The sequence below is a fragment of the Ahaetulla prasina genome, chromosome 5 (genome assembly GCF_028640845.1).
Source record: "Ahaetulla prasina isolate Xishuangbanna chromosome 5, ASM2864084v1, whole genome shotgun sequence".
Lineage (NCBI taxonomy): Eukaryota > Metazoa > Chordata > Lepidosauria > Squamata > Colubridae > Ahaetulla > Ahaetulla prasina.
In genome coordinates this window covers 103,962,999-103,977,994 of record NC_080543.1, presented here as the reverse complement: position 1 = coordinate 103,977,994, position 14,996 = coordinate 103,962,999, and positions in this window count along the sequence as shown.

Here is a 14,996-nt window from a genome sequence, read left to right as displayed (position 1 = left end):
AAATCCAGTCCATAGGATGCTTAGATTTGGCCTGCCAGGCCACCCTGGAAACAGCGAAGGACCGGCCCGCAGTGGCTCTGCCAGTGAAAATGGAGCTCTGTTTTTACTGGCAGAAGGCTAGCAAAACAAACTAAAAGCAAAAAAAAAAGAGAGAGAGAAATGTTTCCCCTTTTGCATTTGAGCATCCAAGAAGGGACAGGAAAGGAGAAAGGAAAAGAAGAAAGATAAATAAAAAGATGGGAAGATGGGAAGAAGCAAGGAAGAGAAAAAAGAAAAGAGGGTAAGGAAGAAGAAAGGAGAATGAAGAGGGAAGGAAAAAGAAGAAAAGGAAGGAAGGAGGGAGGGAGGGAGGAAGGAAGGAAGGAAGGAAGGAAGGAAGGAAGGAAGGAAGGAAGGAAGGAAGGAAGGAAGGAAGGAAGGAGACAGACAATGGATCTCACCATCCCCGCCTGGGCCACCACAGGTATTTCCTGTAACATTGAGCTGGCCATGCCCTCCAGTCCTACCCCCCCCCGCCCAAGGTTAAACACAACCCTGATATGGCCCTCAATGAATTTGACACCCTGCTATAGCTGCTCCAAGCTGACCAATAACAAATTGTTATTTGGACCTGCCTACAGTTTTTATGATTTTACAAAATTACTAAAGTTCTCCCGGCCCCACAGCCATCTACTTATCTGCTGCCTTTGTAAAGGCTGCTGTGAGGGTCATGGTGAGAAAAAGAATCAATTGTTAAAAAAGGTAATGCATGACTTCAAAACTCCAAACGCTTTTACATATGATAGCATAATTGCAATCTTGTATTCAGAAATGTATCTGATAGTTCACAAGTTTTTCACTGGGAGTGAGTGATATACACAATCTATATATCTATCTATAATCACCTTTAGCACCCTGATCAAATTTCTGCCTAAGGAGGTTAGTAAGCATGAAATCACACAGATGCATGTTTTATCCTTGTGCAACATCTTCAGTGCAATGTTAGGCTTTTGTGGTCTCTTGAATAACAGACTTCAGTTGCTTTGCCTCATAAAAAGGCAAAACAAACAAATTATGACATTGTGCTTCCAACCCACTTTGAACATTCCTTAGAAAATGAGAAAAGTAAGACTCTGAAATTTGCCTTTTAAAGCCTCAGCAAATTTGCCACCATGTATGGAGCTGGCATTGATCAACTCAAAGCAGACATTTAACTGACAAATTAACCTATTAGTATTGATGAATCAGCTGTTTTTTCTCACCCTTAGGACCACTACATCATATTGGCAAGTTCTTAATGCTTGGGTTGAATTTGGACCACAGTTTCTCCCAATCAGAGGCATCTTTGGAGTCATTTATCAGCTCTGGAACTGAAAACATATGAGGACTTGGCTGCTGTCAGCAACTGGAAAAAAAGTGAAAGTGAATTTCTTTCATGTGCACATACACATCACTGAAGAATTCAAAAGCATTTTTTTTTTGTTTCTTGGGTTCTTTTGACTAAATAGACGGGGTCTTTCTGGTTTGGTTGATTGATGCAGTGTTTAAAGAGGAAGAGGAACACACATCAAGTCCCACTGAAATTTCCTTAATTTTTCATGAACTTCTATTCCATCTAATTAAACTCAACAGCAATAGGATTATATATGTTAGCTGAACTTGCACATAAACAATAACAAGAATAGAATCCTCATTTGTGAGCGCGCACATTATGCATACTTCTCAATAGAAAATCAGTTCATTTCCTGAATGGATAGACTGCATTTGGGTGTGTTTTAAAAAAGCCCTCATTTTGTTTTCTCAAGTAACTCTAGCGCCCAGAGTAACACATTAAATTAAATGAAGACTGCCAACCTATATATACTCAGGAACAAATTTAACTCTAAATATTAAAAGTTCTGAGTAGTTATGCACAGATTGTATTATTAAGCAAGCGGCAATAGTGGTATTAGTGCTTTGTTTAATTTGATCCAAGTTATCTTTATGTTGCTTGGAATCCTATAGCAGAAAAAAAAATTCAATCTTGATAAGTGGATTTCTTTTAAACTGAAAGATAGCTCTATGATAAAACTATTCTTGGTTCTCAATGATGGAACATCACTGCCATCTGGTGACCAATCTCAGACTTTGCTTATTGCATAAACATTCAATTATCACCCAATAGCAATCCTTCCCTTCATTTGCTCATACAGGATCTTTTGTCACTGATATTTGCCTTCCTTTTGCCAATCCTGTTTTTATTGCCTCAATTTCAAGTCAGGATCCTCAACAAATAGCCCAAACGTGCAAAGATGAACTCAGGAAAGCTAAAGCTCAGAATGAACTAAGACTTGCAACAAATGTCAGAAATAAGTTTTAAAGTTTCGTTCAACATATAGAAAACAAGAAAAAAGTCAAGGAAACAGTCTGTCCACTAATAAGAGAACATGGTAAGAAAGTAACAGGCAGTAGCGAGAAAGCAGAGCTTCTGAATTCATTCTTTCCATCTGTCTTCGCACCAAAGAAAATACAGCCCAATCTACCAAAAATATAACCGTAAAAGACAGACTAGAAATACAAATTTTAAAAAGCAAGAAAATGGTAAGAGAACACCTGTTCGCTCTAGACAAGTTCAAACCACTGGGACATGACAGATTACATCCCAGAGTTCTGAAAGAGCTGGCAGATATGATCTCAAAACCATTGAATCATATCTTTCAAAAATCCTGAAGCATCAGGGAATTATCAGAGGACTGGAAAAGAGCTTACGTATTCAAAAAAAGGAGGAAAAAACAGATCCAGGAAACTACAGACCAATCAGCCTGACACCAATACCTGTGAAGATCCTGGAAAAGGTAATCAAGCAACAGATCTGAAAACACCTAGAAGCAAGCAAAGTTATAACCAGACGCCAACACAAGTTTCTCAAAAACAGGTCATGCCAGACAAGTTTCTTTCTTTGACAAAGTGACTAAATTAGTGGACAGTAAGACATTTGACAAAGTAGACGCAATCTACCTCTTGGCAAGCTAGAAAAATATGGGATATACAGCATTGCCATCAAAAGGTTTTGTAACTGGCTGACAAACCACACTCAACAAATGGTTTTCAATGGAATTACATCTACATGGAGGAAAATAAGTGGGATACCCCAAGGTTTCATTTTAGGTCCTCTTCAACATCTTCATAAATGATTTAAAGGAGGGAATAGAAAGGAAATCATTAAATCTGCAGACATATAGGCCTCAGTTGCCAGAATTTTTCAACTAGAATGTTCTGTGTTTATCAGACTTGAGAATTGTAAGAAGTATGGACTTCAAATCCTAGAATTTTCCAGCCAGTCATGTTAGACTTGAAGTTCACACGTCTTAAACTTCTCAACTCCTCAACTCCTCAATGTGCAGTAATACAAAACAGATGCTTGACTATATTATCTGGTTCATGAAAAAGCAGGTGAAGGTAAAGGCTACTCTGTAATATTATTTATCTTTTGGGGGAGATGATCTACATTAGGGTTGGCTGGTGGTTGGCTGGTAGGTGGTTGGTTGATTGATTGGGTTCTGGTTGGCTGGTTGGTTGGTTTCGCTCAGCTCAGTGAGAAAACCCAACCCAACCCAACTGTCTTTCTTGCTTGCTTCTCTCTCTCTCTCTCTCTCTCTCTCTCTCTCTCTCTCTCTCTCTCTCTCTCTCTCTCCCCCCCCCCCAGATCTCTTTTCTGGGTTCTATTGGTGAACAGTATAATCTACATGAACTCTTGAACAATATGTATTCCCTCTTGTAGAATTACAGATCATGCCTGTAGATATGTTTTCAAACTGTATTTACAAGGTTTTGCTATTTTTTCCTTTACTATTTTGCTTTCGATCAAAGATTGGGAAAAATATAAGAAATGTGTTGACCTTGATTTCTTTTCCTTTGGTGAACAGGATGGCAAGGGATTGATCAATCATAATATTTTTGACAGGGTTATAATTTTTAAAGCACATCTACAAAATGCACAACAGTAAATAATTGCACTTTTTATTATTTTAAAACTTTCTCTGCACCATACCCATGTAATTATTAGTCATTTGAGAAAAAAAATGCTTTGTTGGGTAAAGGTGGCAATACAGCTCTATCAGACATCTGTCTTGCTGGGATTTGATACCCACACTAACCTTAAAGCCACGATTGAGAGTTATTTGACATTGAACTACCTTCTCTGTGACTTGGATTTTTATTTGTGAGATTACAGTGTGCGAACACTTACATGTTAAAGTGTTCTGTCAGGACAAATTAAAATCCTGTTTCTGCATTGACTGCCTTACTATCTTATTGGGATCCCTAGCTGAATTTCTGGAATCTTGTAGGTTTTTGATGTTTCCTAATATGCTAATAGTCTGTTAGGTAGTTCCACTGATTACTTGGTTAGTCACTAGACACAGGATATGACCCAGACAATTTAATATTATTCATCCTGAGTGCCTTCACTCCAGTGGTGGAATTCAAGGGTTTTTTTACTACCGGTTCTGTGGGCATGGCAGGGGAAGGATACTGCAAAATCCCCATTCCCTCCCCACTCCTGAGGGAAGGATATTGCAAAATATCCATTCCCACCCAAGTCTGGGGCCAGCCAGAGGTATTTGCCAGTTCTCCAAACTACTCAAAATTTCCGCTACGGGTTCTCCAGAACCTGCTTCACTCTAATCTTAAAAGTGGTGGATTCATTGGCTCCTTACTGAAGAACTTGAGGATGAAGTAGTAAAACAAACAAATAAGCAAACCTTCCTAGAGCTCCTATGGAGAAAGACAAAAAATAATGAACTTGACCAACTGGGGCTGTCTGCCTTCTAGGGAGGGATATGGAATAGAATAGCTACTTTGCCCTGCACTTTGCCCATAGAATCACTTATATCCTCATATCCTGAAGAGGCAATCTGTGTTGCTGGCACAGAGGATCACTTCTGACTTCAAGAACTAGAAATATGCTTTCAGGTTTTCTGGTGCAACCTAGACAGGTTTAAATTATCTCATCCATTTCCCTTATGACTGAAGATACTTGAGAAATGAAATAAGGTTTAAAGATGCGGTGTTGAATTTTGTATTGAAAAACTGGAACAGATTGAATTCAGAAGAACTCTGCATTTATTAAGCATGGACTTAGTTCAAAATATTATTTTTGTCCTGTGAAAGGCCCTCCTACCCTTGCTTTGAAACCCTGAGTTGGAAAGATATATTCCTTTTCTGTTGGTTTTGTACTCGTATTGGAGAAAGTCTGATCTGTGTCTTTCATCCTTGTGTACGATTAATATTTTTCTATTCATTCATTAAAAATCAATTAAAATTATAAACTATGAGTGATGAGTCTAGCCTCCTCACCAGCACATTTTTCATCCTCTTCTCCTTCCAATTCCCGGTCTTTTCTTCAAGGAAGGTCTTCAAAGTCCAGGAACTTTTTAATTTATTGATTTAGGATTAATATGCATTCTTGTGCAGCTACAGACAGGAAATTGTGTGTGTGTGTTTGTAAGAAAAGCAAATTTGAAAAAGCAGGTTGGCCTCCACTTTAAGTTCTATTTTCTTTTTGCAATCAAATTGCTGGGTGACCGTAGATCACATTGTAAACACAGTAAATAGTCCAGTGCATTCTTTTCCGTGCACTCCTTAGCAGCAATTCCACTTAAGAAAAAACCAGCACAAGGTATCTTAGAAACAGAAGAGGCTCAAGTGCAGTTCCAGCCAGCCTCTTAGTCAGCATCCTGCTGATGAAGCTTGTTACCAATATTTTTTTCTCTTTCTTCCTGTACTTCATCTAATCCCTTTTTATTCAATTTCTTTTCTTTTGCTACCAACCATAATCTTTTTTAACGTATCTATGTTGTGCTTTAAATTGCTTTTCACTTCTTAATTAACGGTACTCTTTGCTTAGAACATTTTTTTCTTACTAGTGAGTTTGTTTATCATCTTACTCTTTCTACATTTACTACATATTTATTTACTTTATTCTGTTTTTCTCCCAGGTTGAATGATATGCTAATTTGATGTAATTTCTTTCTTAGTTTCTTCTGGATAGTATTTATCAACATTTCTCCATTGTTATACTTCTTACACTGATTCCAGTTTCCTTATCAGAATGAATGTCTGTCATCTATCATCTATCATCTATCATTCATCTATCTATCATCTATATCTCCTATTTATATCTCCCCATATCTCTCTCTCCATATATATGTATGTGTGTGTGTTCATCTATCATAGATAGACATGATAGATGAATACACACACACACACATTATTATGATAGATAATCATCTAATTTATCATCTATTCATCTCATATATGAACTTAATCCTTCATCACATTCTCTCCATCTATTATATTCTTTCTCTGGAAATCTGGACCCAGATCTATTATTTCTTCTGGAATTGATTATCACTGTCATCCACATTTCACATTCAAAAATTGTAAGTGGATAGGATGTGGAGATTTCCTGTCCCTGATCTCTTCAGTTTAGTCTGGTTAAAAGAAATCTCGCAAGAATATGCTCAACTCAGGCAAATTTGGTGTTACCTTTACATCTGTATGTTGTACGTCATTGTCATAAGAAATATTCTCCAAACACATAGGAGATTAATGGGTGTGCTGAACCTCATCATTTATTGATGCCCTGTACTGTCCTTTATGTGGCGTTTTAAATCTTCACATATGAAGTTTCTTTGAAAGACTATAAAGATGCTCTTATAGGACTGGACTAGATTTTTAAAAAAAATTTAAAATTTTAAATGTCTAAATTTTAGATTTGGTTTTAAATTGGGTTTTATTGTTTATATGTCTATTTTAAATTTTGGCCTATATAATAAGTTTTTTAGATGAATATTTTACTTTGTATATTTATGTGTTTTTATATGGCTGTACACCGCCCTGAGTCCCTAGGGAGATAGGGCGGTATAAAAGTACGAATAAATAAATAAATAAATAAATAAATAAATAAATAAATAGTCATTTATCATAAATTATCTTTCTGCCAATGCAAACCTTCTGTGTCATTATCCTTATCCTCCCTTGCTCTTAAAAGACATTGAGATGTTAAATGTACCCTGTGTAGCCATTTTCCCTGAAGAGAGTGCAGAGGTGAATCTGGCTCTTTATCCAGAATGATAAACTTTTGGTCCTGGGTGAGATTACAAGGTGTGTGTGTGTGTGTGTGTGTGTGTACGCGCGCACGCGTGCATTATTACATAATAAAAATCTGGAGGCTAATATATAGCATATAGCAAGGGAAGGGATATTAAAAAGAAATAGAATACAAATACAGATAGAAATAGAATAAAAGTCTGAAGGAGCAAAGAGAAGGATAAAAATAAGAGATTATCTATCATCTATCTATCTATCTCTATCATCTGTCTATCATCTATCTATCTATCTATCTATCTATCTATCTATCTATCTATCTATCTATCCAGATTTTTATTTCTTAAAGGCAAGAGAAGGAGGTCTATGGCTATTATCTATATTTCAGAAATGTCTGACTTAAAAGAGATTGCCAAAAGATTTGATTTCAGTTCTGTGCAGATGGTAAGTGAATTTTTAGTTTTGTGAAAGCTCAGCTCTTAAATCTATCTAGAAAACAGATCCCTCTCTATTAACTCAGACTCACAGTGGCAAAGCTTCTGCCAGAAATTGTATGATTGATATTTTTGCACCGCTACTTATATTTATATAATTGAAGCAGCATAAAAGCATTTGAAATAAATCCAGACCAATCTAATCAAAGGCTGCTCACCACCTAGAATCTTCTCTCTCAGATGGCTCTGTAGATTGTCCCTTTCCTTAAATTTTAGGTGGAGTCTAGAAAACTGGGCATTCTCAGGTGACAAATCTGCCCAAAATTTAAGCTATTATGAGGAGAGGTCTTGAAAGTAATATAATATGGATTTGAAAACTGAATTCTGCAGGGTATCAAAAGATGCACCTTCACCCAAAACACATCTCTTGCTTATAATTGAAAGAAATCCTTATGCATTTTAAGGGAACTCTGTTGTGCTATTCTTTGTGAATTTAATACATCTTATCTCTTGATCATGGGACACGGTGGCTCAGGGGCTAAGACGTTGATCTTGTCGATCGAAAGGTTGGCAGTTCAGTGGTTCGAATCCCTAACGCTTCTGTGTAATGGGATGAGCTCCCGTTACTAGTCCCAGCTTCTGCCAACCTAGCAGTTCGAAAGCATGTAAAAAATGCAAGTAGAAAAAATAGGGACCACCTTTGGTGGGAAGGTAACAGCGTTCTGTACACCTTTGGTGTTGAGTCATGCTGGCCACATCACCATGGAGATGTCTTCGAACAACGCTGGCTCTTCGGCTTTGAAACGGAGATGAGCACCGCCCCCTAGAATCGGGAATGATTAGCACGTATGTGCGAGAGGAACCTTTACCTTTACCTTATATCTTGATCAGTTCTTCAGGCACACACATTCCTTCTATGATTGCTATGGAAAATGAGAATCTGCATAATCAGCTGTTGATGTTTTTCCTCTTGTTCACAGCACAACTGGAAATGGGAGGCCAATCTCAATTCAGTTGTGGCACAAGTGACTGATTAGGGATATGGAGAATGAGAAGGCTGCAGTGGTGGGATTCAAATAATTTAACAACCAGTTCTCTCCCCTAATGATTTCTTCCAACAACCAGTTCACCAAACTGCTCAGAAAGTTAACAACCAGTTCTCCCGAAGTGGTGCAAACTGGCTGAATCCCACCACTGGAAGTTTGGGTCTTTTGGTGAAACATGACTCTGAATATTTAAAGATTATATGGATTTGTAACATCTGATGTGTTTGATTTTATATCCGTTATCCATCAGGTGATTTTGCATCTGCCACTTTTGAGATGTTGGAAGAGTAAATTGTGTTTAGAAATAGTTTTTGAAATAGAATTGCTTCCCCCATTTTCTCCCATTGTTCTTTCTACTCTAACTTATGCTTTATCCTTTCAATATCCTTCATCACTAGAACCCAATCCCACCTTGAGTAAGATGTTATACACCTTCTTTTGAAGAAACAGAATTCTATTGTTAGAGTGGATAGATTGTTAAGAAGAATTTGCTTTTGTTCTTTAGTTTTATCTGTCATTTACCTCTTTCAAACTTTTGTTCTATTTCTATCCGTATTTGTACTTTATTTCTTTTTAATATTCACTCTCCCCATCACCCACTTGCAATCAGAGACTCTATTTACTATTATTTTTAAAAGAAAATGCTTTGTGGATTCTAATTATTCCTTTACAGATTAGAATATTTGTATTTGTGCATATGTTGCAGGTGCCTTCACAATCAAGCTTACAAATATAAGGCACTTCATATAGAATAGTTCCATGAAATAAGAGAGATCTAATTTTACATCTATTAAAAGGTAAAATATGCATGTATGTTTGTTTGTAGAATGTTTACTAAGCAACCCAAATTCACTCTAGCAAAGTTCAAGTGGTCTTTAAGGAAAAGCACTTCACAGAAAGCAGCTTTCTTTCTATAAAATCTTTAGAATATATAATTTAAATTCCCAATTTCTTGACAATTAGATCTTATATCCAATAACTATGTTAATGTTATTGTTACGTTAATGTTTAAAGCTTTTGCACCATCCAACTAAACGGAAAGTGTATATAGCTTGTTTTCTTGCATGAAGTACAGGAAATACCAATTCAATAGAATGCTATATTGTGATAATTCTGTGTGGGGCCAGATTGCTGCTTTAGTCTGAAATGTTACATTCCATATAATCTCTTCTACTGGGATGAAAGTTGGATGGTTGGGTTTTGTTGCTATATTTTCTTTTGATTTCCTCTTCCTTTTTTCTGTACCTATTCTCTTTCTAGTATTCTTTCCATTGCTTGCTTTTATGATATTATTTTCAAAACTATAACTTAATTTACCATGGCTGCATGGTAATACAAATACAAATATATCAAATATAAATATTGATACAGGTAGAAGTATATGCAGTTAGGAAAAAAATGTTGATTGGTGACTATTGATGTCACTTGGTTCATGATAACCTGTTTTGCAATTGGATGGGGAGCAAAAGGCTTCAGCTTAACTCAAGTAAGACAGAGTGGCTCTGGATTTTTGGATCTCTTGAACATCTTTGGTTCTGAATGGGTTGGCACTGACCCAAACCGATCCAGTGCACAATATGCACCCCCCCCCAGACTTGCAGCTCCTGCTCAAGCAGCTGATGGAAGCCATGGCTTAGGAGAGCTATATTGTACATTAGTTGTGCCTGTTCCTGGCCCAGAGGGTCCTACTCATGGTCACTCATGCCCTTGTGACCTCCAGACTGGGCTATTGTAATACATTTTATATGAGATTGTCCTTGAAGTTTCTATTTGGAAACTAGAACTGGAACAGAATGTGGCAGTGCAGGCAGTTAATGACACTGTTTATTCAGCACATGTGTGCATTACTCCATGAGCTGCGTTGCCTTCCAGCATGCTTGTTAAACTGCTGGTTGACATCTTTAAAGCCCTTTATGGCTTGGGACTGGGTTACTTACAGGACCAGTTGTCTCTTTCTCAGTTAATCAATCCAGCTGGAGAAGTGGGTTCCTCCTACTGTTGACTATGGGATGTCAATTGGTGGGGACTAGAAGATGCCTGCCCTTTGGAATATCATCTCCACTGATATTAAATTGGACCCATACCTGACCTTGTTGGCCTTGAAATTTTTCAAGTCCTTGAAATTTTTGTTTTGTTCCTGAGCCTTGATATCTAGGCATATGACATAGTCTTTGTCTTGGTTGTGTTGACAATTATTTGAATGATGCCTGTTTGTGTACTATATACTCGCTGTGTGTGTGTACACACACACATAATGTAATTTATTGTAAGCCACCTAGAGTAACATATAGTATGTATTATGGATGGTTATATAAATCAAAGAAATAAAAATAAATATTAATTTGGAAAGGCAGGAACCCATATAAACCATGATAAGGGAAAAATTACATATAGTTATTCAATTGCATCATGATGTCTGACACAGTTATGTCATGTCATCTGCAACTTGATATCTTGATGCCCATGTTGTTCTTTGTATCCTTCTTGCTCTTCCTGTGAATTCATTTGATAATGCTCCACCCATGAAGTTAGCAATTAAATCTCATTACTGACTCTCAGATTAATCTATTTTATAGAGTTATTCAGAGGAAAAGAATATAATTCCATAGATGCTGAGTCCCAGATCTGTGCAAAGTATTTGAAGAAGAACTTTGTAGCAACCATCATCAAAATCTTAAGGTAGCCAAAGCATCTATTGGTGCAGCTGTTTCAATGTTTTCAACAGCTGCTTCCTAAATTGTCTGGGTGTTTTAAAATGAGCATATACAGCACATCCTTCCACTAGGATTGTTGGTGAAGCACAGCTATGCATGCACATATTACAGGGGTGCACTGGAAAGGCCTTTGAAACAATTGTGCTGAACCCAGGAAGAGGAAGGGAGCAATGATCCATTAAGGGAGAAGAGAATATTCAGTCTTGGGAAAGTGTGAGAAGTAAACTCAAAATAAACCTGTCTTGATTCTCTTTGACATACAGCAAATGTGGCAGATAGAAACCTAATAAGCTTTCAAGGTGTTCAAGACCTTTCAAGACCTTCCCGAGATTCCAGCTTCTCCTCGTTCTTGACTTTGCCTACCTCAAAGTGCTGATAAACCATTTATGTCAGGAGCTTCATTTTTGTCTTTGTTAAGTGTACAAGGCACTTTTAAATGCTTTGCATGTTTCTACTGAGCATGCTTGTGGCAAATTTTAATAAAACACATTGGGAAACTTGCTGCATTTGCTTTCTCCACTGGAAATCTTCAGTAGATGTTTAGCAGAGTTACTATGCAGCAATTAAGTCTGATCTTGGCCATGGCATTAAGTCATGATCCTAGTATAAATATGTAAGTGCATTAAAAATAAAATTAAAACAATCTTCATCCAAAGGGATCTAGCACATTTGAAACATGGAGTTTATAATCAAGCATATCTAATATGCCAAAATAAAATACAATAACCTCAAACTGAGGTTGAACTGAACAGAAACATGAATTATAAATCTATCAAATAATTCTTTAAGCAATATGTCATCAAATTTTAGGGGAAATAACTGCTGAAGACAGCTTCACCATGTCCTTATTTTGCCATCAATAATATTGCTTATGTTAACTCCATAAAAAAATTGCATTAGGTATGTTAAAGATTTAGCATTTTTCAACTTTCTTCCTCTGAATAACAACTAATATCACACACTGCTTTGGAGATTCCAAGCAGCTTAAAATATTATGTATATATATGTTAAGTAGATTTATGTATGTACATGTTCCATTTCAAACCCTCTCTCTTACCTTCAGCAAGTCTTTTAATAAAACAACCCATTTAAATATATTCAAAATAAAATTATAATCTTATAAATAGTTTCAGCTTACAATTTCATCAAGTATGAAAGAACCTGGTGGAAGAGACTCTGAAGTCAGAGTTTTTAATCTGGCTAAGGATGTCTAAGGATGTTTGTTTTTTTAACTTTTCATTCCAATAGGTCATTTTGTTTGTAGGAATTACAAGTGGAATTACACTAACTGGCATACAACCTTCTCTTGTTTATTTTATATTTATTCTTGTCGTATCATCTGTGATCAAGTTGTGCTTATTTTATCTATTCATATGATCAGCAGGACCAGAAGACCTCCAAGGTCCCTTACAAACTCTGTTATTCTGTTTAATTAGTTTTGCAAAATGTTAAAGAGACCTTACTTTGAAATTCTACCTTTTGAGCTCTTTTCACTAGGTTTAGTGAAAGAAATGGAAATCTTCCTTTTAAAACAGAGGGGGGGAAAGAAATGTTTTCATCCTCTACTGTTCTGATAAGCTATATTGGGCCAGACCACACAATTTTAGGCCAATTACACTTGCTGTATCTCATATGTGATTTCTATTATCTTTTAAATGTTTCTGTATTTCAAAGACTTACACAAAGTAATTCTTTGAAATATTTCAATCCTTGTTCAGTCTTCCACACTAACTGGAACTTGATCTTCAGCTTGTACCCAAATTTTAATCCACTTTTCCACAAAATGAGTAATTCTGCATGGAGGGATAGCTTTCACTAGCTCTATTTACCCCTCCACACCCAAAAAAGTATTCTCTCTCTTTAATGAACAGAAAGTCAGTATAATGAATTCTCAAGTGCACTAAGGAAGAAACAATTAGTAGCTCTGATTATGTTCTACGACATTTTGGCTTTGCAGTATTAATATATTGCAACAACTCTGGATTTTTCCTTGTGTCAGAAAATCAAATCATAAAACATATGAAGGAAAGGGGAAGTCTGCTGCATACAACTTCAAAATAGATGCCGTTCTCTTTCTTCATTGTACTAGGCTAGAATATTGAATTATGGTCTGTTAGAAGCCAATTCTTCATCATGTATGTCAACTCATACAATACAAGGAGAAATGGAACAAGATGGCGGTTACAGTGGCAAGATGCAAATTTATTTGGGCAAAAGTAATAGATGCACAATATCAAGCATGCTCAGGTTTGTGCCAAGAAAACGGTTACGGATGAGAAATGGATGGGATGAGCTTTTGCATCATACATGATTATGTTTCTCTGAACTTCATTAAAAAGTCCTTTTGTTCTAGGCATGGTTTCTTAGCTGCTGCTAAGAAAGAATACAGACTACACTGCTGGAGTAAACATACCCAGGCCCAAACAATAACGCACATCACAGCAGCTGTCTCCCGAGAACACTATATTTCTTTTGGAAAAAAAGAAAAAGAAAAATCAGTAAAAGAATTAGATTGGGAATTGGGGTAGTGACAGAGACAATGTAACTGCAGGCACCTATTTGGAAAGGAAGGAAACGTTTTATTATATTTTTAAGTAAAATGGTTTGTGCTTCCTACTTCATTTTACTCAAGGTTTGGCTTTTTTTTTTAAAAGCAAATGAATAATGTTGCCACTGTTTTTTTTAATGAGGTTTTTTTTCTCCTGCATCCCTGCCTGAAGCCAGAAAGAAGTTGAGCTGATTTCTCCCCCTAAAAACGCAACTGAAAAGGGATGGCTGGGTATGGGGTGGGGGACAGACAGAGGGGTTAGGGGGAAGAGAATATATTTTTGACTGGTATTCTCTGCAGTAGATCATTATGAGGCAAAACATTCAATTCTGAGAAGAATCAGCATCTGTTTTTAATGTTATTTTAACTGGGGGATGTGAACAGAACACACTACTGTGGTGAGATAGCGGGAAAAACAAAAGGAGAAAAAAATATATGAATGTTTAATTCATGGGGAAAACAAAACGATGCCATGAATGCCACAGAAATGGATGTTACTGAATGGCCTTTGTACAGCAGAGGTAGATCAAGGTATATAACAAACTGTTTACTGACCATTTACATGTTAAGATTAGGAAAAAAAGGGGGGTCAGTTGAACAAGAGCTCCCCCTAAGGGTTTTTTTTCACACGGTTCTCACTGAAGCCCTCTAATGCTGTGGCTCTGTACAGATTTCGCTGCGTGGATTTTGCAAGAAGAGTATCAGATTTTCTTTGAAATTTACATTCAGTCATTGAATAAAGGTTTCCCTTTCCCCACCCTACCTATTTTCAGCGCATTCCCACAATATGTCTCAGAAAATGTACTCATCCGGGGGGGGGGGGAAACCCCACCTCAAAACGCGTGGGGCTTTATGCCATGAAGATACCTATGGGTGTACACGTGCAGTGGAAAGGAGGGAAAACATAAGGAAAGAAACTGAAACTGAAGCTGAAGAATTCTGCGTTTACGTGCTGTTTTGTTTTGTTTTGTATTTGCACAGGTCATTTTAAGATCCTCATTCTCAGTCATAGCAAAACACTATCAAAACAAGAAGTCTTGCAAAATAGTTCAGATTATACATCTTAACAAATGCATTAGTTTAATCTGCTAAAGCAGTAGGGTTGTTTCTCTAGGTTGTCTTTTTTTTTCCCCAGAACTTCACAAATCATAGAACATGAATAAAAATGCATATCAACACTGCAGTG